The sequence below is a fragment of the Macrobrachium rosenbergii genome, chromosome 44 (assembly GCF_040412425.1).
Source record: "Macrobrachium rosenbergii isolate ZJJX-2024 chromosome 44, ASM4041242v1, whole genome shotgun sequence".
In the NCBI taxonomy this organism is placed as follows: domain Eukaryota; kingdom Metazoa; phylum Arthropoda; class Malacostraca; order Decapoda; family Palaemonidae; genus Macrobrachium; species Macrobrachium rosenbergii.
The window spans coordinates 45,469,029-45,481,475 of NC_089784.1; the positions used below are offsets into that span (position 1 = coordinate 45,469,029).

Consider the following 12,447-nt stretch of genomic DNA (forward strand, 5'->3'; position numbering starts at 1 on the left):
AGCAGTACTCGTTCTCCTGTTCATTATTTTGCACCTCTTATAGCCCTAATAAAAGACAGTGGAGTGCACTTTACATGGTTTCTCGTCACCTTGTATTGCTATTCAAGTTATTTACAGTGGATATTTTTTTTTCAAAATCAATCTTTATTTACTAAAAGGTGAGTTTCATTAGTATACGTGATACATACTTTATATGTAAACAGTCTCAATGTCAAGAATTTTTCTTGGGTAGTTCCACAAAAAGGGAACCACTCCTCAGCCGCCTGCTTGCTACTTCCCCTCGCTTATCCTGAAGGTTGTGAAGGATTGTCGGGGAAAAAACGGATCCAATTTCTTTTTCACGACAGTAATTCCTGGATGAAAGGGACAGTTAGTACAACGAGGTGCAGGAAAATTTTTCCCAGCCCTTCAGAGTTTCCCGGGTAGCGCCGGGTTGGTCAGCTAGTACAGCAATATTAGGAATTCGTATAGATTCGTGTGGTGACCTCATCAGGAAGGTAGAGGAACTAAGAGCCAGCATCTTACTGTTCATAGATCTATCTAAAGAGGAAGTGAAAACATGGAAGACTTTACGAAGAACGTATAGTACACCACCCAGAAAGTAACTTCAAGCACACCAACGCAAACAGAATGAGCAGTTTTAAAGCAACCTCTTAACTTTTACTACTACTACTACTAATAAGTTCCCTGCTGCTTCAAAAACCAGTACCTGGACTACAACTTTTACTACTCTTTGCCTCGTGTGAGCAAAAAATAGTTATTTTACGGTTTGTTTCATTTGAACTTATTCAGTTACGAGAAAATAGCAGTAGTGAACATGTGAGAGCTTTTATGTCATGGCTTAATCAGATGTACTTCAACAGGCTAAAGCCAAAACCACAAGTAGGATTTGCATAGCCTATACACCGAAGTACTGTACTACAGTACAATGCTCGAAGGTGTCTTGTAATTTGTTCGAACACGATATACAAACCTGAGGTCCTTTACACTAGGAATTACTTTCAGCGTAGGCTGGGAACGGCCGTTAAACTCTTGAACAAGGTGGTTAGGCAGTAACTACCGCCAGGTAGGCCCGCCCAGTGCCTGGATGTTAACATTCCAATTTGCTTTCAGCCATCATGCACTGCAGACGTGTTTTCGGATATCTTTGCCTGACTGTCGTGAAGCTCTTCATTATCCCGATGGGATCTTTCTGTATTTGTGTGTATATATTGTGTTTGATATTTATTAATACAAACCCATGACTTGTAATAGCCTTGCATAAGCCATTGTTCCCTTGCGTCTGTGTCTTGGGGTTGACGGCCAAGGGCATATTTAGAGGGGCGCAACCGATTGGTAATGCTTCTCTTCCAGTAGCCCTTTATTTAGATACCGAAGGCGTTCCCCTGTACGTTCGGAGATATTAGACAGGGACGTAATATTTTTGCTCCCCTACATTTATCTGGACGTAAGAGTTTGCTTCCCTCCTTGGGCTTCCGCCCTCTGTGTACAAGGGCATGACTACAGTAAACCCCCCGTATTCGCATTCTCATGATTCGTGGACTCATGCTTTCGTGGGTTTCTCTGTGGAACATATATACCAATTATTCGCGGAAGATTTTCCCATTTGCAGTATTTTTCACTGGAAAATATTCACTAATTACTGTATTTTCATATAATTTTCATGAATAAACACACTTTTTGTGATAAAACTATTAAAATACTCGGGTATAAGCATTTTCACAGGGTTTTTCTTGTGTTTCAACTATCAAAATGGGCAGTTCTAAGTGTTTTTAGAGGGGTTTTAAATATTCGCGGATTGTTCCGACACGATATACAAACCATCGGTCCTTTACATTAGGAATTACCTTCAGGCGTAGGCTGGAAACGGCCGTTCAACTCTTGAGCAAGGTGGTTAGGCAGTAACTACCGCCAGGTAGGTGGGGATACCCGCCTGCCCAGATGTTAACATTCCAGTTTGCTTTCGGCCGTCATGTGTTGCTGACGTGTTTTTTCGTTCTCTCCGCCTGACTGTCGTTAAGCTCTTATTATCCCGGTGGGATCTTTCTGTATTTTTGTTTATATAAACGTGTGTTTGATATTTATTAATACAAACCGACGATTTGTGATAACCTTGCATAAGCCGTCGTTCCCTGCCTGTGTCTTGGGGTTTGATGGCCAAGGGCGCAATTTGAGTAGTGTAACCGAGTAGTAATGCTTCTCTTCCAGCAGCCCTTTACGTAAATACTGAAGGCGCCCCTGTACATTCGGAGATATTGTTTGGGACGTATTATCTTCACTCCCCTACATTGATCAGGACGTAAGAGTTCGTTCCCTTCTTGGGCTTCTGCCCTCCGTGTATAAGGGGCATCACTAATTCCTTCCTACTTATGCTGAGTGTCGCTCGCCGCCTGTGCTTGGAGAACTACAGGGAGGGTGGGAGGTTACGGGCGTCGTCAATAAGTTCCGCTTCCACGGCACCCTTGGTGGCCTCCCCTCCGTCCTTTTTTCTCTTCCTGTAGGTTCTTCCTTCTCCCCTTTAGTAGATCTCTCTCCTTAGTCCTCTTCGCTCGCTTGTTGGGCAAAGACCAGGGGCGGGAAGCGATCAAGCGACCTCTTCTAGAGTACCTCCTCCCGCTGCATAGGGCAGTTCCCCTTGCAGCGAGAGGAGTCTCCCTCTACTAATCATCTTTGCTTTTCTTTCAGGTTGACAGTGAGCATCGCAGACACAGCAGTAGTTGGCTGGATATATCAAAGGATATCTCGCATGAAGCAGTCCCGACATTCATTCAGTGTTGCTTTGGGATCAACCACAATACCTGGTTAGATGACATTCCACGTCGGGATCATTCTGACTCTGTTCCCGCCGATGTGGATCGATCACTGTCATTGCTGGTCTTCATGTATGCTGTTGCAATGCTTCTTGTGTATCTGTGGTCCATCTGCTCCTGCTGTTCCCTGTGTTATGCTCTTGTCAACTCGATGACAGTCTGTGGGCTGCTCTTCCTGGTCTCCTGCCGCAGCCACCCTGATTGTTCCTGTCGCTGCTGGTGACTTTCAAGTGACATTTCTGTCCATTGCAGTAGCTCCTGCCTTCCAAACTAACGTAGCTCCTGCATCGGCTGTCCTGATTGTGCCCGCTACTTCTCCTAGTGGTCGTGCCTGGGGCCGCTTCCGTTGTGTTCCTGCCAGCTGCCCCAGAGGTTACGATGTCCGCCATCCTGTAGAAGATGTTGGCGTGAAGGGGAAGGAAGTCACCTTGTGGAAGTAACGTTCCTGGCCGTTGCAATAGCTCCTGCCCTCCGAACCTGTGCCGTAGCTCCTGCATTGGCTGTCCTGATCATACCTGCCGCTTCTCCTGGCAGTTGTGCCCGGGCCGCTTCCGTTGTGTTCCTGCCAGCTGCCCCAGGGGTTACGATGTCCGCCATCCTGTAGAAGATGTCGGCGTGAAAATGAAGGAAGTTGCCCTGTTGAGGTGATGTTCTTGGCCTTGCAGTAGCTCCTGCCTTCCAAACGCTGCCATAGCTCCTGCATCGGCTGTCCTGGTCATGCCTGCTGCTTCTCTGGTGGTGGTGTCCTGGCTGCATCCGTTGTGTTCCTGCCTGACTACCCTGGAGGTTACAGTGTAGAAGTAGCTGCCATCGTCTTCATCTTATCTTTGATTTCGTCTTCTGCTGCATCTTCCCTTCTCCCGAGGTCCAAGGGGGTCCCGAGAATCGGACAGACCTCTGTCGGCCGAAGGAGAGGAAGGCTGCTTCTTCCCTTTGATGCTCTTGGACGTCTAGGGACTGCCTCCTTCCGAGGAGGCAGTGGGTCTCTCGTTGGCTCTTGACCTTCAGGTTAGGAAACCAATTCGCATAGCCCTGGGTTTTGTGTTTCAGAAGCCGCGGGCGCGCTGACCTCGGTTTGTGATCCCGTTCCCAGTCCTAGAGGTTCTGCCTCTAAGACGGGGGCTGCTTCGGGCGCTCGTTCGCGAGCCGCTCCGAGTGCTCGAGATTCTGTGGAATATCGAGTATCCCGATCTGGTCTGGAGAGATTTTCCTCGGCCCAGTTCGGGAGCAGTGCGAGAGAAAGGGCCGAGGCACCCAGGTGTCTCGGCTCTTCCTGCCAGCACCACAAGTGCTCCCCGAGTGCTTGCCAGTGCTTGGTCGGGTTCCCAGCCTGGCGTCTCGATCCTGTCGGTTCGAACATCAGAAGAAGCAGGAAAGAGATTCCCTACTGACTCTCTTCTGGGAGACATGTTTCTCTTGTTGGCTCTTCCCGCCCTCGGGCAGGAACCGATTCGCATTCTCCTGTTTGATCTTGCGTTTCAGGGGCTGCGAGAGCGCGGCCTCTTGAAGCCACGCCCTCATTGCCAGTCTTGGAAGTCTGTGTCTAAGACTGGTTCTGTGCTTGGCTCTTTCGATCTCTTAGGAAACAAAACAGCCGCTCCTGATTTTTGGGAGTCTCGTGGGTAGCTCGAATTCTATGAATCACGAGCGCTCGCCTGACGAGAGGCACAGGACGAGAAAAAGTGCCGAGACACCCAGGTGTCTGGTTGCCAGGACACCCAGGTATCTGGTTGCTGGGACACCCAGGTGTCTGGGTACCGAGACGCCTGGGTGTCTGGGTGCCGAGATGCTAAGTGTCTCGATACTGCTCGCCAGCTGCTTTGGTTGCTTGGCCGGGCTTCATTCTTGTGTCTTGAACTTTAGGGTTCGAGCATGCAATAGCAAACACAGAATTCCCCTTTGAACCTTCTTCTCGAGGGGCCTCGGCCTCGAAGGAGTTTAGAGTTCGGGAAACTAGCAATTGTTGACAGGAGACGAGTCCGGCCTGCCCAGTTACAATTGTGTTCCCGTGATCGGCTTGGTCCCCGGTCACGCTTACGAGACTGGCTCAGCTCGACTCAGCTTGCCAGACTGGCTCAGCTCAGTTCGGCTCACCCGGCCTGCCTCCCAGTCCGCCGCATACCAACCGGCTGGGTCGCGTTCGCGTGATCGGCTCGGCTCAGACTGGCCCTGGTCTCACGGGACTGGCTCGGCTCGACTCGGCTTGCCAGACTGGCTCGGCTCGACTCGGCTTGCCAGACTGGCTCGGCTCGGTTTGGTTTGCCTCACCAGCCGCCGCCGCATACCAACCAGCTGGATCGCTTTCGCGTGATCGGCTCGGCTCGGCTTGGCCCTACTCGGCTTTTTCCGATTCGGGTTCTCGGCTATGTTTGAGTGAACTTTTTGCTCTTCCCAGGAAAGCGGTTTGCCACGGCTCAAGTGCTCTTCTTTCCCCGTGGGGCAGTAATCTACTTCGGTTGATTATCGCTCACGGTCCGCCTCTCCTGCTTATCTTACTGGCAGGACAGGTAGGGATACTCTTTCTCCTCACCTGTTCTCGTCTCTCGGTTGTTCCGAGAGGCGCGAGACGGACAGAGAGAGCTCCAATGAAATTATCTTCGGAGTTCGGCTGCCTGGCGTAGTTTGGGTGTCGGTCCCCCGAATCTCTCGTAGTATAACCAGGTAGCCTAGGAGTGTTTCATGGGATCTGTCAAGGTCTCCCTCCAAGGGGAGAGGTACAGGAGTTTTCGCGCTTCGGAAACAGCGAGGGGTCTTCCTCTTCAAGTTGCGATCGCCCCCGTGTTTTTGGAGAACTTAGTGCCGATTCATTGGCGTGAGGATCCCCGGGACAGGACTGTGGCTCACCCATTGAATAACCTTCATCACTCGCAACCCTTGCAGTTCCCGAGGGACCGAGAATGTCGTGGACCGCCACGGTCCTGGCTTCCGAGAGCGTTCTCGACCTGATGAATTCTTTTCTTCGAAGGAGTTAATTTAGGTCGAGACACCAAGCTTCCACCCCTGCCTTGACAGAATATGAATTCTTCTTGCCTCGGAGGTTCTTGCCGACAGCAGTTTTTTGGGGCAATTCTGGTGCTAAGAAGAAGGACTTTGTCCCAATTTGGATCTCCGGTTTCGTAAGTCCCAAGCTGGCTTGACCCTTAGGAATGAACCTTTACTTGGTTCTGCCTTTCTCTTTCAGAGATTTGCCAAGTACATCAGTAATCAAAGTTCATACCAGGGCACCGACTTGTCCTTTGGACAGTGGCAAAAACTTTGGGTCTTAGTCATCTCAACTGGACCTTGAGTTCAAGCCAGCCCCCTCAACTCCTTAGCTAAGAAGTCTTAGGCTTCAGAAGAAGATTGCAACTGCTGATGCCTGGATGAAATGATACTTATCGAGTCTCTGGAACTGGCAGCGACATTGCCGAGACCTGGGAATGGATTCCTTCAGGAGAAGTATCTATTTCCTTTAAGTCTCTGCAGTTCTTTCCATCGAACTTCCATTCCGCCTCCTCTCCCGTGCTCCTGATTCGGGAAATACCAGCCCGGCTAGAACTAATTGGCTCGGTACCCTGTCATCTTGCAGAAGCTTCCCCATGGCGGAGAATGGAAGTCTGCTTCCATTCCTCTGTCCTTCTTTCCTCTTTGTTGTATGAGGAAAGAGTTAGGCTAATGCTTGATTGAAAGAACCTTCGAATATGCTTGCATATTCCCCTCACATCTTGTGTCTACTTACGGATTCACAGATTGAGGAATAGGCGCACACTGGTAAGACCTTGTCTTGAAGTTGTGTGACCGAGACGATTAGTATCTTCTCATCACCGTCCTGGACTCAGGGCAGCCTTTTGGCCGTCCGAGAATTCAGGTTGGGTTTTGCGGCACTCACTGGTTTCGTTGAACAACAAAACCACAGTAGTGGCATTTGTCGACAAACAAGAGGCAATCGTTTTTTCCACCTGTTTCATCTCGACATTTGCAGGTACTCGAGTGTTGTTCTACTGCACACTCGACAGCTCAATTAACCAGATGCATTCCTTGTGGGGATGTGCTGGTAGGCAAGCCTGGCCTTGGGTTTGAGTGATAGGGACGGAACATGCTGCTCACTCTTTCTTCACGAAGATTCATGCAGAGACTGCTCGACTGAGAAATCCCTACCATCCTTCTGTTGCCTTCCTGCAGACAAGTCGGTAGTTTTTTTCTTGCTCCTTCATACCAGACCAGGGGCCACTCCGGTGAGGCATGCTGTCTTTTAGGTGAAAACTCGATATCGACGTTTTTTTTCCCTCCGTATTTGTCTGTTTCGCTAGGGGTTCACAAATATTGCTCACCCCGAGTTACAGACAAATACTTGAAGACTTCGCCTTCATCCGACCTGATTGCCGAGGCATCGAGAAGAATTCCGCTTGACCCAACCTCCTGTAGCAGCTACACAAGAAGCGGTTCTTGAGGCAGTACATCTCTGTGTGTTCAGGACTGGGAGACTTTCCAGCTTTCCTTGCAAGCACAGGCTTTCTCGCTGAGCAGCAACGGATATAACTGGATATCCTTTGAAGTCCTCTGCAACACTGTCCCAGGACTGGATCCATCTTGCTGGTGGTGTCGTTGTCGGAACTTCTTTCGGTCAGAGTCGCCGTCAAGTCTGGACTTCCTCGTTTTCTCCGCCAAGGGTTGCTTCTCTCCATTTCATTTGTGAAGAATGTAGGCCCTTGCAACATAGTCTTCTATCAGAAGTAGCCTTTGTCTCCTCAGTCGAGAGTTAGCTACAGACGAGAAGCATCTTCAGTCGTGCTGTCCCAGGGAACTGTTCCCTGTGTGGCATGTGACTCAGGGGTTCCTGTCCATGCCTTGCACGCCTTTATGAGAGTTGTCGGATAGAGATATGCCTCATAGGACCGGGTTCTGATCAAAATTCGAAGCTGGAATGTAAAAATCCCTAAACTTAAAATCCCGAATGAATTAAAATCCTGAATTATCTGAATCTTAAAAGGAATTATCATGTCCCAGTAAATTATCCATTTGTCTTAACCATCTCTCTCCCTCTCAGTAGGACGCCTTGACGAGGTGAGGGTTAAGGGACCCTGGCCTTTGGGCCCGGGTCCTGTGTTAATCATCCTACATAGTTTTTGGTTTAAATGGCGTGGACATTTCCACATTTGCAAAATTTTACTGCTTAGGTGAGTCTGAGAAGGGATCGTTTTTGGAAGGGGTTGCATTCGAAGCTAATTGTGGGAGTTGTGGTGGTTGAGTCGCCACCCGAGATAGTTTGGACCTAAGAGATGGTGATGGGATTTTTTCCCACTGCTATCTTGAGGGCGGAACCATCTCTGGGGATCAGCCCATCGGAATCCAGGGGGCTGGTTTTTGGAGGTGGGACTCTGGCTTTGTCCGAAGCCCACGAACATGCGGTTGGAGTGGGGAGTCAGTCCCCATTAGTGGGGCAGAACTCCCAGCAGGCAGATTGGCTTATACCTGGGCCACTGCAAGCGTACTGGTGCTATCCTGAAAGGGTAGGGTATGGGGTGGACTGTTGGGAGTCAGCTCTCACTTGTGCCATTGGTGGAGAATGCGAATACCTGACTGATCTACGATACTTTCTTGATATGACCAAGCAGTTTTGGGTGGGTGGATGAACCAGTTTGTGTGTGGTGGTCTGATGTGTGCATGCTTGGCATCTTGGGGTCTCTTCGTGGGCTTTGGGAGTGTGTTGGGGTGGGGAAGCTGAGCAGTAGAGCTGCCCAGTTTGTCCTTTTGATATGCTGTCGGGGTCTGTGCGGGGCTCTTGGGTGTCAGGGTGTGCACTTTTGGACCTTTGCATGTGGACTGGTTTAAACTTATGGATTTGGCTTTTTAGTTCTCCCTCCCTGGATCCGATGACTTAACAGCACTGGCAACGACTTCTGGCATGAACATGGATACGGGCTTGGCTGTTGGACAGAACCAAACACTGAGACACCAGGGTGTTAATAAATCTGGTGGATTTGATTCAAATAATAGGGTCCTTTATTGCACTAATGTAAACTTATCATTAGATTACGAATGTTTATACAGTGTAGTGAAGCAATTCGGCAAAGTGGAAAGAATTAAATTAATTCTAGAAAAGATAAGCAGTCATTTTGTGCTTTTATCAAATTTTCCTCTCCCTTGGAAGCTAGTGAGGCACAACAAAGACTCCATGGCCACATTCTGAATGACTCAGTTGTCAGCACGAAAGTGTTTTCAGTGAAAAACTTGAATGATGAGCCATTTGACTTTGTTCCAAAGGCTGAAGAACATGGACCAGTCCCATGTACCAGAGCTCTTTCTCCCCCTTTATGGCATGTTGCTATCTACAAGGAGGGAGGGAAAATTTGATAAAAGCTGCTGACTGCATTGAGAGCAAGGTTGGTTCCATTCCATTGGAAATTTGAAACGGTATGGAAAGAATCTTCTAATAAAAGCTGGAAATGAGACTCAAGCAGTTCTGTTAGCTAACTTTAAACCTCCTGAAAGTGGAAATATTGAATCTATTTCATCTCACAGATTTTTTAATACACAGAAAGGAGTAGTTTACTCAAAAGATCTGCATGTTTTTAAAGAGGAAGAGATTCTCCATCGATGCCCTCCTTGTGTATCCCATGTAAAAACTGGGTGGTGATGCAGCTATCCTTTAACCTTCTCCTCCATTACCTACCTGATACCATCATTGTTGGCCATGAGAGGATGCAGGTTAAAAATATAAAAGAAGTCCTAGACAGTGTCGAAAATGCTTTGAATATGGCCACATTCAAAACTCTTGCGATAACAATAAAAGATGTCCTGTGTGCTCTGCAGAGCACGATAATTTTGATGATTGCAAAGCAGCCCGATACTGTTTTCTTTGCAAGGGTGATCACACACCAAACTCTAGGGCTTGTCCCAGATATAAATTTGAACAAGAAGTGTTGGCAGTGGCAGATAATGAACATATTAGCATTAGTGAAGCAAAGCGCTTTGGTAATGGGGGCAAACAAAAGTGCCAACACTATGTATGCTTCTGTAATAAAACTTATGAAAACTTCCAACAATGTAAGGCCACCAATAACTGTGTCTGATGGAAGATATCACAAACCTGGTATTTCTCGAACCATAAATAATAATGAAAATCTCCAAACTGGTGAGAAACTTTGTCGGCAAGTGCTTTGAAGTCCAATAGCAAAAATTGTACTTCCAAAAGCACAGAAAATTTATCTTCCACCACATCCACAGCTGTCGATTCATCTCCAAAAATAAGGGTGCCAAAATCAGCCAATAATTCAGGAAAATATTCTGAAAATACTTCAAACCAAAATAAGCTAAAGGAACAATCCCAATTAGATAGAGCTAGTTCAGAGCCATCAATCGCCACAGCCACAAACAAAAATAATAATAAAACTACGGTTGCAACTACCAAGAAACGCACAAGAAATAGTTCCCAAATAATGATAATTTTATAATAAAAACTTCAAATGGGTTCAGTGTTTTGGAAGACATCTCCTCCTAGAAAGGTGGTTCCAAAAGTAGTTTCAGAACAAAAACATCTGAGTTCAATTCAGTCTTGCTGCCCTAAGACAAATAGGATTAGTGGTGCACAGAACCACAGCAATAATTCTGAACATCAGGTTCATAATAAAAATATGAAGATCAACCAAAGACCCTGAACACCAATTCAGATGAAAAGGGATTAAGAAAACAATCTCTTATAAAGGAGAATTTCCCACTCCACCCTAGGAACAGTACTTCCCCTCCAAGGAGTGGGAAGTAGCACATTTTACTTTTTTTTAGCATTCTTGCTCGATATTCTTCAGTGGAACTGTAAAGGTCTCAGAGCCTGTACAGAAGACCTTAAAGTTTTAATGCATGAATTCAATCCAGGGATTATATGCCTACAGGAAACAATGTTAGGCAACTCTGTTTATAATCCTGGACTAAATTATTCAATATTTAAATCATATCCCCAATTGGTGATCGTGCCCATGGAGGTGCTGCAATTATTATTAATAAATCTCTACAGCACTCCACAATACAATTAAATACAACACTACAAGCTGTCGCTATTTCAGTCATTTTGGAAAAGAGGATAACAGTCTGCTCCTTATACCTTCCACCAGACCTTGATTTTAACATTGGAGATATTCAGTCGTTAATTGACCAACTTCCAGCTCCTTTACTTCTGCTAGGTGATTTTAATGCCCACAACCCCCTTTGGGGAAGTCGGTTTTTAGATAGTAAAGGGAAATTAATGATGTTACCCTGTATAATAATGGGTCAATGACTTTCCACAACATTCACGATAATCATTTCTCTGCACTGGACCTTAGTATTTCTTCAACTAGCATCCACCTTGATTTTAATTGGTCTGTTAATGAAGATTTAAATGGAAGTGATCACTACCCGATCCATTTGAAATATGCTCTGAATGCTCCATCTGAAGTTTTACCTAAGTGGAAGGTAGAGGATGCAGACTGGGATAAATTTAGTAAGGGTGTCAATCTAGATAGGAGTTTGAGTCATTTCATTCTCATCTAGATGCCTATGATTACTTTATTGAATCTACTTTGAAGAGTGCTGAAAGCTCGATTCCAAAAACAAAAGGCAAACCTCGTAGACCTGCAGTTCCCTGGTGGAATAAGACTTGTGGTATTCTGAGAAAAGTGACTAGGAAATGCTACAGACGTTACAAAACTAGTGGCTCCCCTCAGTCTAAATTAATCTACAAACGTGCTTTAGCCAAGCAGCGGCGCTTTTATAAGAAAGCCAAAAGAGAATGTTGGCTTTACTATATTAATGGAATAAACTCCAAGACCCCACTAAGAGTGGTGTGGCGCAAAATAAGGAAACTGAGTGGAAAATTTGTAGCGTCACCATTGCCCTCATTAAAAATAAATGACACTCTAATCACAGAGCCCACTGAAGTTGCCAATGAGCTGGGAAAACACTTTTCTAAAGTTTCCAGCCCTAACAATTATTCTCCAGAATTTCAAAGAATTAGGAATTCTGAAATGTGTCTGAAGTTTGATTCGGGAAAATCTGAACCATTCAACTACAAATTTTCCCTAAGAGAACTTTTGAGGCGCTCTCCTCAACTGAATCCACAGCTCCAGGTGAGGATACAATCATATATGAAATGCTGAAACACCTCCCAGATGATGCTAAAAATATTTACTGAAGATTATAAACAAAATATGGGAAACTGAATTTTACCCAAGGACTGGAAAATATCCATAATTGTCCCTGTTAAAAGCCTAATAAAGATGCTTCCCAAGCCACCAGCTATAGACCAATAGCTCTTACCAGCTGTGTATGTAAGCTGATGGAGAAAATGATAAATACTAGACTGGTTTGGCACCTGGAGACCAAAGGATTACTATCGCCATTTCAATTTGGTTTCAGAAAAACTGCTCCACCCTTGATCCCTTGCTGAGGCTGACCAACCAAATCCAGCAAGGATTTGCCAAAAAGTGTCAGACCATTGGCATATTTTTTTGACTTGGAGAAAGCATATGACACTACCTGGAGAATTGGCATCATGAAACAATTGCACAAGATGGGCATATGTGGAAGAATGGTCAGGTTTATATATTCCTTTTATCAGACAGACTTTTTAAGGTAGAGTGGGAAACTCCTTCTCCCAACCTTTTATGCAGGAGGAAGGAGTTCC

General features: G+C 46.3%; 1 protein-coding gene across 4 annotated transcripts in view; it reads left to right on the forward strand.

Moving 5' to 3' along the window:
• Nucleotides 1–416: 416 nt before the first annotated feature.
• The window catches only part of LOC136829557 (RWD domain-containing protein 3-like), a 100,948-nt gene continuing 88,917 nt past the window's right edge, over nt 417–12,447 (forward strand). Inside the window, exon 1 of one of the 4 annotated variants that reach the window (XM_067088403.1) lies at nt 417–742. The gene's annotated coding sequence lies outside the window, so the exon portion shown is untranslated. Of the gene's footprint in view, nt 768–924; nt 1,067–12,447 lie in introns of those variants that run through there. The other 3 variants (XM_067088401.1, XM_067088400.1, XM_067088402.1) reach the window with 3 other exon arrangements.